Source organism: Dermacentor silvarum, chromosome 7, assembly GCF_013339745.2.
Source record: "Dermacentor silvarum isolate Dsil-2018 chromosome 7, BIME_Dsil_1.4, whole genome shotgun sequence".
Lineage (NCBI taxonomy): Eukaryota > Metazoa > Arthropoda > Arachnida > Ixodida > Ixodidae > Dermacentor > Dermacentor silvarum.
In genome coordinates this window covers 103441274-103456674 of record NC_051160.1, presented here as the reverse complement: position 1 = coordinate 103456674, position 15401 = coordinate 103441274, and the positions used below count along the sequence as shown (strand labels likewise).

General features: G+C 47.2%; 1 protein-coding gene and 1 long non-coding RNA gene across 2 annotated transcripts in view; both read left to right on the top strand.

Moving 5' to 3' along the window:
* Positions 1–15401, top strand: part of LOC119459049 (endochitinase) — a 177606-nt gene that overhangs the window by 79586 nt on the left and 82619 nt on the right. The gene's annotated exons all lie outside the window — the stretch shown is intronic.
* The window catches only part of LOC125946908 (uncharacterized), a 46383-nt gene that overhangs the window by 13999 nt on the left and 16983 nt on the right, over positions 1–15401 (top strand). The window lies entirely within an intron of this gene.

Genomic DNA, 15401 nt, shown 5'->3' with positions numbered 1-15401 from the left:
AAGCGGCGCATCAGCCTGGAATTCCCAATTGAATAAAATGAAGCAAACAAAAAGAGCAAGGCTAGATATCACGTTTTGTGAAGCTCGACTTGCCGAGCGCAAAATTTGGTCTTCAGGACACGGTGGCAGTTATCATTTTCGAAGCTGATATCACCACAGGGCCAAACGAGGGCGAGCGTGAAAGCAAATGGGGTCGATGTGCATTCACAGGAACAGCCATACCCTCTCCCGATAACTCGAAAATATGCCCCGATCGGCGCTACTGTGCAACCTTGCAGCACGCTCGGCCACGCGCTCACGTGGTGTAGCTCATACTGAGCGCGATAGTACACATGCGCATAATAAATTTATAAGCCACAGTGAACTCAAACACAATGAATGATAAGGAACACTCTCCTGCGCCACATTTTGCATTCACTGTCGCTCTTATTTCATTTCATTTTTTGACGTGTAGTGGCATGGTAGACAAATGCAAAACATTCATGCACAACGGGCATCTGTTAAGTAGGGAGGGACATCTTCCAGTCTTTCTTCAAATCGTGCTTTCTTTTCTTTTGCTCTTGTACCTGCATCAAGATATCTCCAAACTAAACATTATGTCTTTTAATGTACGGGGATTCAGAGACACGCACAAACAAAGAGAGATAATTCACTTCTGTAAGCAAAACCACATAGACATCTTGTGCATACAAGAAACAAATTTCAGAGCACCAAGAGATGTAACGAATTTGAAAAATAGATTCGGACTAGAGGCCTTCTTCTCATTAACAGATGCTCGTTCCTGCGGTACAGGCATAATTTTTATTTCAACTAAATACAGAGAAAGTGCGCACTACACTTGTGACACTGAGGGGAGGATAACAGCATTGGACATTTTTGTGGACGCGAAAAGAGTAAGGATTCTTAACGTATACGCAACCGTGACGAGAAGTCTCACGAAGAAATTCTTTAAAAAACTAAGAACATATTTACTAGAACCACGGCAGTACATCATTCTAGCTTGGAGACTAATTGCGTCCTGGACACAATACGGGACATAAGAGGACCAGGACAAGGGGCGTCTAATTACCACGCAAACGAGTTGAGAGACATATTAATGCAGCACATATTATCAGATACATGGATTCTAGAATACAGAGACAGATTCGAACCCACAAGAACATCACGACACACAGCCACCAGATTAGATAGAATTTATATAGCCCCTACCATAAGATAGCAACTAGAAAACTGCCAAATACATACTTTTCCACCAGAACTCCTAGACATCAGCGATCACAAACCCGTATCGGCCATAATTAAAGGCAGCCCAGGAAGATTAAGAAACCAGAACACATGGAGAATGAACGCAGCCCTTTTATATGACACACAAAGTCAACAGGAAATCAAAAAAGAAATCAAAAATAAAAAAAACGCACATTACAGGAACAAAACCAATACCACACCAAAGAATGGGACGAATTAAAAGAAGAATGGAAAGACATCCTACAAACCGCCGGACGAAATCGATGCAAACGCATAACAAAAACTCTTACCGAAATATTAAGAAGAATCAGAATTATAGAAAGAGGGGGAGAATTAACTTTTACAACTCAAGAATACCTAGAGGTGATGAAAACAAAATACGATCAAACAATACGAGAAGCATCCCAAGCAATGCGAAAAGCTGCACAACTAAAACTCGCAAAAGACGAAGATACAGACACACTATAGGCCCAGAGTACTTGATCGAGACCTACCAAACAAACCAGAATAACTGAAGTTAGAACAAAAGAAGGCATAATCACGACAGATACACAAGAAATCAAAGAAATTATACCAAAACATTTCACGAAAACCTGTCAAACCGAACACCGCAAACCCAGCAATTACAGAGATATAACAAACGCCTTCTGCGACAGCATAGAAAACCATAACATAGATAGAGAAGAACTCTCTGCACCCTATCCCCAAACAACAATTAAAAACAGTAATAAATCAATGAGTGGTTCTAACGTTCGCTCCAAACACAGACCGCCCAGAGAAGATCAACTTGGGCTTCACAAGACACCAGACCATTGACTACGTTGAGACTCCACCGCGGTGCTTCAAGTGTCAGCGCTATGGACATGTGGCCAAGTATTGCCGTGGTGATCAGCGGCGTAAGAGATGTGGAGGACCGCATGATTTCAGAACATGCACGTGCAGGGAGAAGTTTCTTTGTGCAAACTGTAGTGGTGGTCATCCAGCTAGTTATACCAAGTGTCCTACGCGGGCAGCGGCAATAAAGCGAAAGAAACGTTTATCTTGGGGCCAACCGCAAAGGATGAGAAGAATGAGACGAAGAAAAAGACGGAGAATCGCAGAGAGCCAGACGACATCAAATGGAGTGAAATTGATTTCCCAAGCCTGAAGCCTCCTTCAGAAACCCAGGACATAGTGGTGCCATCGCGCAGTGGACCGGCTAAAGCAGTCAAATCAGTGAACAGAGACCCCATAGCAGAGAAGACTGCTGAACAACCGGAACAGCGAAGCTATGTGTCTGCACTGCAGCTACCGCAATCGCGTTGCGATGAAAAAAAAAAAGTTGCAGTGGCTTAGCTCGGCTATGCCAGGATATACGTAGCGTTAGCAAAGGTTCAGCTGATTATTCTTAGCTTTCCTGGTTGTCTCCTACGCTCAACCGCTAATTGCCAGGCAACTACTTCGGGATCCGATGAGTCAAGCTTCTCCGTTCTTCTGCGCTGTTGAGCAGCATTTGCGCTCTCCTTCTCCATGGCTATACCACACTGGCAAACGCCAGTCAGAAGCGCAGCTGCTCCAGCGCAGTGTCAGACGGCGACTGCACAGCGAGCGCGCGCCGGCGCCAGTGCGTCTACCACGGCTACGACGTCACTCCTCTGGAATGCACAGACCGGCGGCGGTGAGTCGCGCGCGGCGGCGGCGGAGTGCGCGAGAGGTGCCGGCTCCGGTGGCTCCGGTGCGCAAGCCGTGTGACATCACTGATCCTTGCGCATGCGCAGCACGGCTCTTGATGTGCCGCGCGAAACGGGCTTGGCTAGGCCAGTGTAGCTAACGCCACAAAACACCACAGGAGGACTGCCAACAGGTGCTACGTGCTCTCTTCAAGGCCCTGCGATCACACATAGAGAAGATGCCGGAAAGCTCGATGAAGGACATGCTCGAAGTAGTCCTGGCTCTCGAGTCGGTGATTCTAAGCTCTGCCTCTTCTTAAAGCACCTAAGAATATGGATGTGGTCAGGACGCAATGTTCACCATCTCGCCCAAATGTGCCACTTATTATGCAATGGAACTGTGAGGGTCTTGCGTGCCATTTACCTGAACTGTCGCTTTTCTTACGCAACATGCCTGTGCCAATATTGGCCCTGTCCGAGGCTGGTCTTCCAAGTTCCAGATCAATTGCTGGTTATGTCGCACATGGAAACCAATTTATTCCGACATTTCCGAGTGGAAGCGCCACGCTATATGTCAGACGTGAAATACCGCATTACGTTCTCCCAGTTCAAGACCTTTGCAGCAGTGCTTTGGAGGTCACTGCTGTACAAGTGCGGCTGATAAACCGAAGCCTTAGCGTGGCGTCCATATATGTGAGCTCTCGCCAGAAGGTCTAGATGGGAGAAATTATAAGAGACCTCTGCAGCCGCTGCTCGGCTCCGAGGATTATGTGTGGGGACTTTAACGCATACCATACTCTTTGGGGCGACAAGGTGACTGATTGTCATGAGTGAGTGGACAACGTCAAAGCACTGCGTAGGAGCGTCTGCTCCAAACACCATCGAGTCGCCGACAAAGAAGATGCTGGCGGGCGGTGGCACGAGTGACCGGCCGAGGGAGAAAGAGGATCGACCAATCAGTGGTGGGCACGAAACCACAGGCAGTGCTACGAGGAACGAACAGAGAGAAGAAGAGACTGGAACGCTCGAGGAAGAGATCGCTCGGAGGCCGCAACATCAGCGTCCTGGCGCCGCCAAGACCGAGCTCGCGTGAGCTGCGGCGTTCCTGCGGCGTTCCGGTGCCTCTCCAAGCTTCGTTGGCCTGCAGCGGTATTTTGGCTGTGTATCGGGTGGTTTCAGGTTTCTAACTACATTTATTTAATCCCTGATTTATTCACATTCCTTGCATCAGCCATCTTGGACTGAAGTCGACCAATTCTCCTGGCCAGGCGCGATCCGCCTGGTCAGCATCCCTGCCATCTAATGAATTACCTTTAGATTTGTTTTTTCGCAGTGGCGTAAGCACCATTCCTGTTGCGCTCGTGCCTACCAATGGAGGTTCCATCAGGCTGACGAACCCACAAGCTGTCCAGAAGGAACTTAAGAGCATGTCCAACCACTTCCAGAACATCACTGACGTGCGAGCGTTCGGACGCGGAGGTATACTGTGTCGGTCACCGGACCAGACCTGTGTTGAAGATCTACTGAAATGCACTTCATTCGCTTCCATCCCGGTGAGAACTTTTATCCCGCCTCACCTTGCGTGCACCAAGGGCCTCGTACGGGGCGTAGACTCCCACTTAAGTCCAACTGAAACCCTGGACAAGCTCTCCGCAGCAGGTGTCATTGCTATTTATCGTTGCAATCGCCTCGTAAATAATGAGAGGATTCCGACTGAGTCAGTAATTGCCACGTTTGTGGGCACATCATGTCCGTCCGAAATCAAAGTGTGGCCTCTTGTGTTCCGTGTAGAACCACTCGCGACACGTCCAATCCAATGTCAGAATTGTTGGAGATTCGGGCACAGCGCAGGAGGTTGCAAGTCGAGCCTACGCTGCCGCACCTGTGGAGATGGTCATCCCTCAAGTGAGTGCTCTGCGCAATCTGAAAACTGCTGCCTCTGCGGGGGAACACACCCAGCAGACTATTCTAATTGCTCAGGTCGCGCCCAAGAAACTCAAATTCTTGAAATAATCGACCGCCGTCGTTGCTCGCGAAGAGATGCAATTGCAGTCGTTAAAGACAGGGCCTTCGGATACTCCGGTGTTACAGCCCGTAACACTCCAAGTAGGAATATTAATCTATCGGAAGCAATTGACTGCTGCTGTTGAAAAGGCAATAACTAAGGCTATGGATAAATTGGTATCCAGCCTATCAGAATGCTTAGCCCAAATCATTTCCAGTCAGATGATTCAAATGTTGCAAGCCACTAAGGTACAATCCTCAGTACTTAACGCCACACCTAGAATGCCTAGTAACGACGTAAAAGCGCTTTCTACATTAAAAGATTACTCGACGAACACTACTCCGCCAATTCAACCAGGGGAGGGTGAGTCCTCTTCCTCAGACTCCCTTACTGTCACAGATATGGAACTTGACGCTCGAGCTCCCAAACGCATGGGATCTCCAATTTCTAAGATTATGAAACCAAAACCAAAAAGAGTCAACCATCGCCTATGAATAAAGAAAGCTTTCTTAAGGCGGCAGTTGCCGCTGCTGTGCGATCAACACCATTGGACAGTTGAAAGTATTGCAGTGGAACTGTCGCTCTATCTTCTCAGCTTTAACAGATTTGTTTTATCTATCTCATAAGCTTAATCCAGATGTTATACTTCTACAGGAAACTTGGCTATCACCAGAGAAAAAATTTCATTTGAAAGGTTTTCGTTCGTTCCGATTAGATCGTAACCCGCGAGGCGGAGGACTATTGATACTTGTTTCAAATAAAATTTGTCATAAGGCAAACCTTTCTTTTAAATTCATGGACTCCGACTGCGAAATTTTGGCGATAGACTTATGTCTCCCAGGGTATCAACCATTTTGAATTATTAATACCTATTTCCCCACCGGCGTGCAAAGTACGCGTCAACTTGATAGGGCTGTAGCTGCTTGTAGAAAAGAAATTTTGTTCGCAGGAGATTTTAATTCGCATCACGTGTCGTGGGGTCTAAAAACAGATTTGTGTGGTAAGCGACTATGGGAATGGGCTATTGATAGTAACCTTTCATGTCAGAACACAGGACATGTGACATTTGTTAGAGGCCACTTTCGGTCAGTGTTAGACTTAACATTTTGTAGGGCTGGCCTCAATGTTTCTTCGTGGTTAACGGTTGACTCAGCAACCAACAGTGATCATCTTCCTGTGTCATTTGAAATCATGTGTCCAATAACATCATTAGAATACCAGGTGTGCACATTTGTCAACCACAATAAATTTAAGGCTGTATTACTTGCATCCGTTTCGAAACTTGCCAATGCCAATGACGAGGAAATCGCTTCAAAGATTTGTTTGGTTCTTGAGGGTTCCCGGAAGCAAGCTGAATTTGTCATCCCTTCGGCTAAACGCAGCGCTTGTCGTTGGTGGACATGATGAGTGTACGCGTGATTACAGGAAAAGAAAAGCAGCCTGGAAAACACTTCCCCATAATCAATGCCCGACAAATTGGAAAAAATTATCAGTTTCACGCTGGTGTATTTAAACGTACTGTTAACCGAGCCAAAGATGAATATAATATTAGGCATTACGATTATCTATCCAAATCAAAAAACAACCGAGCTCTGTTCGCATTTCTTCGCGCTAGAAAGGGGCTACCAACGCCGTTAACATTAGACTCCATCGTTTTGACCCCGAAAGAAATGAGCTCTTCTTTAGAAGCGATTGCCAAAGGTTTAGAAAATCGATTTGCAGCCCGGCTTCCAACCATTCGTTATGCTTTAGACTATTCGGATGGCTTCACCTCAATTTCATTATCTGAGCTCAATCATACATGCAGCATGCTTGCCAAATACAGCACCTGGCCCTGACGGAATCACAAATGCAATGCTAAAAATATTGTTAAAGGAATCGCCGAACATTCTTTTAGACGTGGTAAATTATTCGATTAAAAATGTTTGGATTCCTTTGCAGTGGAAGCTTGCCAAAGTAATAATGATACTTAAGAAACAAGGGGGAGGGTATACATTGGAGAACATCAGGCCTATAGCGCTTACGTCGAATGTAGTAAAATTAATTGAGAGGCTTATTCACCTTCGTATCATGAAATTTGTAAACGATAATTCAATTCTAAGTCCATGTCAGATTGGTTTCAGGGCTGGCTGCTCCATCTGGCATGCCCATGTCGACTTAGAAAGCCGGATACAACTTGCTCGACGTCATAAGCAATATGCTGCCTTAGTGACGCTTGATATCGCTAAAGCATATGATACCGTGGAACACACAGTTTTGTTAAATCGGCTAACATCTTGGGGTGTTCCTGCTTATATAATAGCGTGGATTCATTCATTTTTAAGTGAGAGGAGAATTCTACTGCTACAAAAGCGCCTTTTCGTCTTCTAGGTGCAAACAAACGAGAGGAGTACCGCAAGGTTCAGTCCGTTCCCCGGCGCTTTTTAATATTCTCATGAGCTCAATTCCCCATCATGAAGATGTCACAACTTATGTTTATGCAGATGATATTGCGTTTCTCGCATCTGCAAATGACATTCATACGTTATATCAACGACTGCAAACTTACCTTTGTGCCCTGGAGAGCTGGTTAGATGTTAACCAGTTTTTACTCAATACCAGCAAATGTGCCATTCTCGTTTTCCCGATAAATGACCCAGTGCATATATCTCTCTCTTACCACCTACAAGACATACCACAGGTAGAATCGGTTAAGTACCTTGGAATAATTTATAACTCCTCTCTCAACTGGCGGCCACATATAGATCATGTGACTGGAAAAGGTACCCGTGCAATTGGCATTTTGCGCAGGCTGAGCAATCGTCGAATAGGATTGAGAAGAGATACACTTCTAATGATATATCGCATGTACATTCGCCCTGTATTAGAATTTGGTTGCGCACTCTTCTCTGGAGCTCCAGCTTACACTTCACGCCCTTTGATCCTCTTAGAAAGGGAAGCATTACGTTTGTGCCTAGGGCTTCCTAAATTTGTTGCAAATTCTGTTCTTTATCTAGAATCCCGTGTTCCTCCTCTTTCGTGTAGGATCCATCTTTTGACAGTACAGACGTTTTTGAGAATTTACGAATCACCGGTGCGACGTTCTCAAACAATATTCATTTCCCAACCTGATTGGTTTTTTCGTGTAAACTGGCCGCGTTCACATACTCCCCAAATTACATTCACGCAACATTTACTTGAACATTTGGATGTGCGCATCTGTGATGTACTTTCGATTCCCGACAGATCTGTTACCACTGATATTCAATTCGATGACATCTTTCCTAATAATTCAAAATTACTTCCACATAGTATTCTAGATGGTGTATTGCAAGATCATCTGCAGAGCCTGCAAACAAACATCGTTATTGCGACAGATGCCTCACAATGTGAGGAAAAATCAGGTGTTGGTATATTTTCGCCTATTCTCGATTGGATATTTTCTCTTCGGCTGCCAGATTTTATATCCTTATTTTTAGCTGAACTTATGGCGGTAGTGCTGGATCTACGCAAATTAGACCCGTCAATTACGTCTGCCCTGATAGTCACTGATTCATTGTCATTGTGCTCATCCCTCACTGCTTCTTGTGACTCTCGCGTATTGAGGACGTTTAATTCATTGATACCTGGTTATTTGAAAAGTTTGCGTTTAATTTGGGTGCCTGGCCATAAAGGACTTTTTATAAATGAAATAGCAGATTCACTAGCCAAGGCATCGATAACCGGACCAATTTTTCCGTATTGTCCGTTGACTGCTCATGTCACTGCTGCTAGATTTCGCAGGAGTGTCATTATGCAGGCAGTGTCAGGCTCTGCTCTAATTCTTTGGAATACAGATATCTCCTATACTCTTGGCACAGAGACTTTTGCCAAAGCCGGAAAATTAAAGTGGCCATCACGAGGCTGCGCTGCCGTATCCCTACGTTAAACTTTTACTTACACAGGTCTGGTCTGGTGCCCTCACCATTATGCTCATTCTGTGGCGAAGCGGAGACAATAGACCATTTCTTGTTGTCTTGTAGACGTTTTTCTGCAATAGGAAAAGACTACTGGAAATTCCGCTTCGCAATATTGGCCTAGATTTATCGGAACCTGTAATTCTATCTTTTGGAGCCTCCATTATTGGGTTCAGCCACAGAAATGCTTGCTTGGCAATCCAAAATTATCTCGTTGAATCAAATCGATTACCATGATAAACTTATTGTCACCTTTGCCACCATTGTTTTCTTTTATTCATATATTTCTTTTTTAACCTATTATTAATTAGTGGTTTTTTTTCTTCTCCTCTCACAAAAGTTTCCTGTCTAAACTCCAGTATTCGTTAATTCCCTTGTTTTTATGCACCGAATATAACCACCCGATTCATGGCCAATCCCCCACTGTGGGTATGCGCCACAACCACTCAGGACAACAACAACAACAACATCGCTCGGAGACGGGGGTGCAAAGATCGCAGGTGTCGAGGTCGGTGTCGTCGGGGTCCAGACCCGAACCCGAGAGCCTCGACAGAACCAGCACAACCCCGGCTGTCCCTGGAGAGATCCGCCGAGCGTAGGGCTCGGTTAATCCTGCTGTTCCTGTTGCTGTTCGCGTTCCGGTTCCTGTTGGCGTTCCTGTTCCTGCTGGTGTGCCGGTTCCTGTTGGCGTTCCTGTTGCTGTTCCTGAGCCGCCGTGCGGAGAGCAGAGGTCACCTGGGGGTGACCAGAGGCCCGGAACGACGCTGGCGAGAGGCGCCAGGGCGAAGCCTCGAGCCAGAGAACCAGTACGTGCGCCGCTCAGCTGTAGCGGTCGCACTTGGATGGCCTTCGACTTCGACAACCTTGTACTCGGATGTCTGGGGTTGGTTCTACCGTGAGTCCACGTCCGCGTCCCTCGTATGCCACTACCCGCCACGTCACTACTGCCGTCAAAGCAAGTGCCAGTGCACGCCGTCAACGCAAGTGCCCGAGTAAATAAGAGTCGATTATTTTTGTTTCTTTATTAGTTTTAGATTAAGACTCTTCTCGCGTGCACTAACGGGGCTAATTGTACTTTTGGTTTTTATATGCTTTCTGTGTGCCGTTTAGTGTTCTTCTTACTTTCTTTTTCTTGCAATGAATATTAAGTTTCTTCTGTAAAAACGTGGCTTCATCTTTCCTGAACTGAGGCTCGGCCTCGGTTTAACAAGTTACACCCGAGGAACCTGACATCACAAAATTGGCGTCCGCTGGGACAGGACAAGACAAAGCCATTTCTTCCCGTTTGCATCACCGTGTACTCATCGCGATGAGTTTGTCAGAGCTTACGGCGTTGGGCGAGCGTATGGGTCTGCAGGGCGCGTAATTGAGAAAGTGGGTACATGAGAAAGCCGATAGGGCGCAGGAGGAGGCTGCCAAAGCACGTGAGCAGCGGCTCGCGGAGCGCGAGGCAACCAAGCAACGTTTAGAGCTTGAACAAAGGGCACTGGAGCTACGCCTTAAGTTAGCCGAGGCAGGAGGTGGCACAGAATTGGAAACTCCTAGCCGCGAATCGGAAAGAAGTCGTTCATCTTTTGTGAACCCCCACAACTTAATTACAGTGTTTAATGAGAATCGAGACGACTTAGACGCTTATCTAAAGAGATTTGAGCGTGTCGCCAATGGTCAGGAATGGCCTAAAGAGAAATGGGCCACGGCAATGAGTTTGTGTCTCGATGGGGAAGCGTTGAAGGTGTTTGGCCGTTTGTTGCCTGAGAAGTCGATGGACTATGACAAGGTCAAAATGGCATTGCTCCAGCGCTTTCGTTGTACTGCCGAAGGTTATCCAGAAAAATTTCGTCACAGTAAGTCCTACGATAATGAGACTGCTAAGCAGTACGCTACTAGGCTTTTCAGTTTTTTCGATAGATGGGTAGAGATGAGTGTCCAGGGGTAATCTTTCGACGCGGTTCGGGACTTAATAGTCGCTGAACAGCTTTTGAATAACTGCGATAGTCGTCTTTCACTGCTTCTTCGCGAGCGGAACTGCCAGACGGTTGAGAAAATCGCAGAAGCGGCTGACCACTTCATGGAAGCGCAGCGACAAAACAACTTGCTTGCTTTCCGGGAGACACAAGAAGAAAGCAAAGAAAAAGGTGGTTGTCAAATGGTGAGGTCTAGCATCAAATGCTTTGTTTGCGGCAAATCAGGACACAAGGCATCAGATTGCCGCGTAAGGGTCAACCAGCCCTATTGCGGGTACTGCCGAAAAACGGGATGCCCAGTCCTGCAAACGGAAAGATGGCAATGCAAAAGAAGCATCGGCTTGTCTTTCTTCACCTGTCGAAGTTCAATGCAAGAACGAAGAGACAAAGTTTTACAAGGAAGACGCGACAGAAGTGTCACCAAATCAACCGACGGGAGTCTACAACTTACCTGTTTTGCCAGGAGAAGTGTATGGAAAAACGGTATCGGTACTACGCGACACGGGCAGCAACAGTCTTGTCGTACGCCGGTCTCTTGTCCCGGATGACGCGATGATCGGCACCAAGGCAACGCTGCTGCTCGCTGATGGAAGTACCATTGAAGTGCCAGAAGCGAAAGTTCACATCTCTTCGCCATATTTTTCAGGTCTTGCCATCGTGAAATGTTGGAGAACCCCACTATACGATGTAATAGTCGGGAATGTTACAGGATCACGGGACCCGACAGATCCCGACCCAGCCTGGAAGCCTCCTAGCAGTGCCAGCAACCTCCCTGGAAGTAAAAGGACGGACTGTCGAGAAAAGCACAACCCAGTTATGGTGGGAGCGAAAGTTGCGACTGAGCAGCGCACGACCGTCTTGGACTTGCTTCAAGTATCTAGGCCGGTGTTCCAAACGGAACAAGAACAAGATGTGAGTTTAGACGTCTGCAGGAAGAAGATTAGCAAAACATTTTCTGGCGCGGGATCAACGGCACAGTCGTTTTACATGGACAAAGGGATCGTGTATCGCGATTACCAGTTTTGGCCCGGGAAGACGGTACAAAAAGCAGTGGTCCCAAAGAAACTTCGTAGCCAAGTTTTGGTACTCGCGCATGAAAATGCATTCTCCGGACATGGAGGAATTACCAAGACCACGGAGCAAGTACTTGTTGCATTCTTCTGGCCCGGCGTTCAAGCAGATATCAAAATATATGTTCGATCTTGCGACTCCTGCCAAAGGACGTTTCCCAAAGGGAAACTTGGCAAAGCTCCACTTGGTCGCTTGCCGCTTATCGATACAGCGCTCGAGCGAGTGGCAGTGGACATCATAGGTCCTTTGTCGCCAACTTCTAGTAAAGGCAATCGTTATATCTTAACGTTGGTAGACTTTGCCACGAGGTACCCTGACGCTGTACCGCTAGCGGCTATTGATTCAGCTACAGTAGCTGAAGGTTTGCTAGAAATGTTCTCTAGGATCCGGTTTCCACGAAAAATCGGTCGCGACAAGGCTTCTTGTTTTACGTCGTCTTTAATGAAAGAAGTGAATGAACTGCTTGCGATCAAACACCTCAGCTCTACTCCCTACCATCCAATGTGCAACGGTTTGGTTGAACGGTTTAACGGCACTCTAAAGGGAATGCTGCGCAAGCTATGTCAAGAGCAACCGAAGATGTGGGGCCGATACCTTGCGCCTCTTCTCTTCGCATAAAGAGAAATGCCGCAGACAGGTCTCGGGTTCTCACCCTTCGAACTGATATATGGTCATCAGGCAAGAGGGCCATTGAGCGTCCTGAAGGAGCTGTGGACTAAAGATGAACTCGATGAGGAAGCGAACACCACTTACGAATATCTACTGGACCTAAGGGAACGATTGGAAAAAACGCTAAAACTAGCGCATGAAAACCTTGCCAAGGCACAAACATCACAAAAGAAATATGACAGAAACAGTTGTCGCAGACAGCTGAAGGTTGGGGAGCGAGCATTGCTACTGCTCCCAACAAAACGTAATAAGTTGTTGATGCACTGGAAGGGACCCTTCATCGTCACGGGAAAGAAGAACGATTTCAACTATTGGTTGGACCTTGGCAACAGAAGGAAGTTGTTTCACATCAATATGTTGAAACGCTACGAAGAACGCAAACCATTAGAGACAGTCCAAGTGTCGGCATTCATTGTGGTTAAAGAAGAAACAGATAATCCAATTCCTGGGTTTAAGACTAGAGAAGGACCCCGGAACGACCGAGAAGCCGCGTTTGAAGCTACTAAGAGCGTGCTGGCTTCCAAACCTATCATCAAGGCGCCGAACCTTAACGAGGAATTCCTACTCCGCTCCGACGCGTCCGACAAATGCATAGGAGCTGTGCTTATGCAAGAGCACAACGGGGTTCTACACCCTATTTGCTATGCAAGTAGACAGCTGCTTCCTTTTGAAATTCGGTACTCCGCAATTGAGCACGAATGCCTGGCACTAGTGTGGGCAGTCGAGAATTTCATATTTTTCTTTATGGCACTCAGTTTATAATGGAAACGGATCACCAACCCTTTATGTACTTGTCCCACGCTAAACACCTAAATAGTAGAGTGTTGCGGTGGAGCCTAGTCCTACAAGAGTACTCTTTTAAAGTAGAACACATAAAAGGCTCTGAGAAGGTAGGCGCAGATTTTTTGAGTAGACTACAAGCGTAACTGGTCTACCCTTTTTACTTTGTGTGTTTATTGTGCATGTGTCGCTTTGCCACTTTATTGTACATGTGCCGCTATACCCCTCACTCTGTACGGAGTTTTTTTTTATTAAAAAAAACTTATCGCGAGTTGACTCTTTGTCATGAGTGGACAGCGTCAAAGCACTGCGTAGGAGCGTGTGCTCCAAACACCATCGAGTCGCCGACAAAGAAGAAGATGTCGGCGGGCGGTGGCACGAGCGACCGGACGAGGGAGAAAGAGGATCGACCAATCAGTGGTGGGCACGAAACCACAGGCTGTGGTACGAGGAACGAGCAGAGAGAAGAAGAAGAGACTGGAACGCTCGAGTAAGAGATCGCTCGGAGACGGGGGTGCAAAGATCGCTGGTGTCGAGGTCGGTGTCGTCGGGGTCCAGACCCGAACCCGAGAGCCTCGACAGAACCAGAGCAACCCCGGCTGTCCCTGGAGAGATCCGCCGAGCGTAGAGCTCGGTTAATTAAATCCGCTGTTCCTGTTGTTATTCGCGTTCCGGTTCCTGTTGGCGTTCCTGTCCCTGCTGGTGTGCCGGTTCCTGTTCGCGTTCCTGTTGCTGTTCCTGAGCCACCCTGCGGAGAGCAGATGTCACCTGGGGGTGACCAGAGGCCTGGAACGACGCTGGCGAGAGGCGCCAGGGCGAAGCCTCGAGCCAGAGAACCAGTACGTGCGCCGTTCAGCTGTAGCGGTCGCACTTGGATGGACTTCGACTTCGACAACCTTGTACTCGGATGTCTGGGGTTGGTTCTACCGTGAGTCCACGTCCGCGTCCCTCGTATGCCACTACCCGCCACGTCACTACTGCCGTAAAAGCAAGTGCCAGTGCACGCCGTCAACGCAAGTGCCCCAGTAAATAAGAGTCGATGATTTTGGTTTCTTTATTTGTTTTAGATTAAGACTCTTCTCGCGTGCACTAACGGGGCTAATTGTACTTTTGGTTTTATATGCTTCTGTGTGCCGTTTAGTGTTCTTACTTTATTTTTCTTGCAATGAATATTAAGTTTGTTCTGTAAAACGTGGCTTCATCTTTCCTGAACTGAGGCTCGGCCTCGGTTTAACAAGTTACACCCGAGGAACCTGACATCACAAAATTGGCGTCCGCTGGGACAGGACAAGACAAAGCCATTTCTTTCCAGTTTGCATCACCGTGTACTCATCGCGATGAGTTTGTCAGAGCTTACGGCGTTGGGCGAGCGTATGGGTCTGCAGGGCGCGTAATTGAGAACGTGGGTACATGAGAAAGCCGATAGGGCGCAGGAGGAGGCTGCCAAAGCACGTGAGGAGCGGCTCGCGGAGCGCGAGGCAACCAAGCAACGTTTAGAGCTTGAACAAAGGGCACTGGAGCTACGCCTTAAGTTAGCCGAGGCAGGAGGTGGCACAGAATTGGAAACTCCTAGCCGCGAATCGGAAAGAAGTCGTTCATCTTTTGTGTACCCCCACAACTTAATTACAGTGTTTAATGAGAATCGAGACGACCTAGACGCTTATCTAAAGAGATTTGAGCGTGTCGCCAATGGTCAGGAATGGCCTAAAAGAAAAGGGCCACGGCAATGAGTTTGTGTCTCGATGGGGAAGCGTTGAAGGTGTTTGGCCGTTTGTTGCCTGAGAAGTCGATGGACTATGACAAGGTCAAAATGGCATTGCTCCAGCGCTTTCGTTGTACTGCCGAAGGTTATCCAGAAAAATTTCGTCACAGTAAGTCCTACGATAATGAGACTGCTAAGCAGTACGCTACTAGGCTTTTCAGTTTTTTCGATAGATGGGTAGAGATGAGTGTCCAGGGGTAATCTTTCGACGCGGTTCGGGACTTAATAGTCGCTGAACAGCTTTTGAATAACTGCGATAGTCGTCTTTCACTGCTTCTTCGCGAGCGGAACTGCCAGACGTTGGAAAATCGCAGAAGCGGC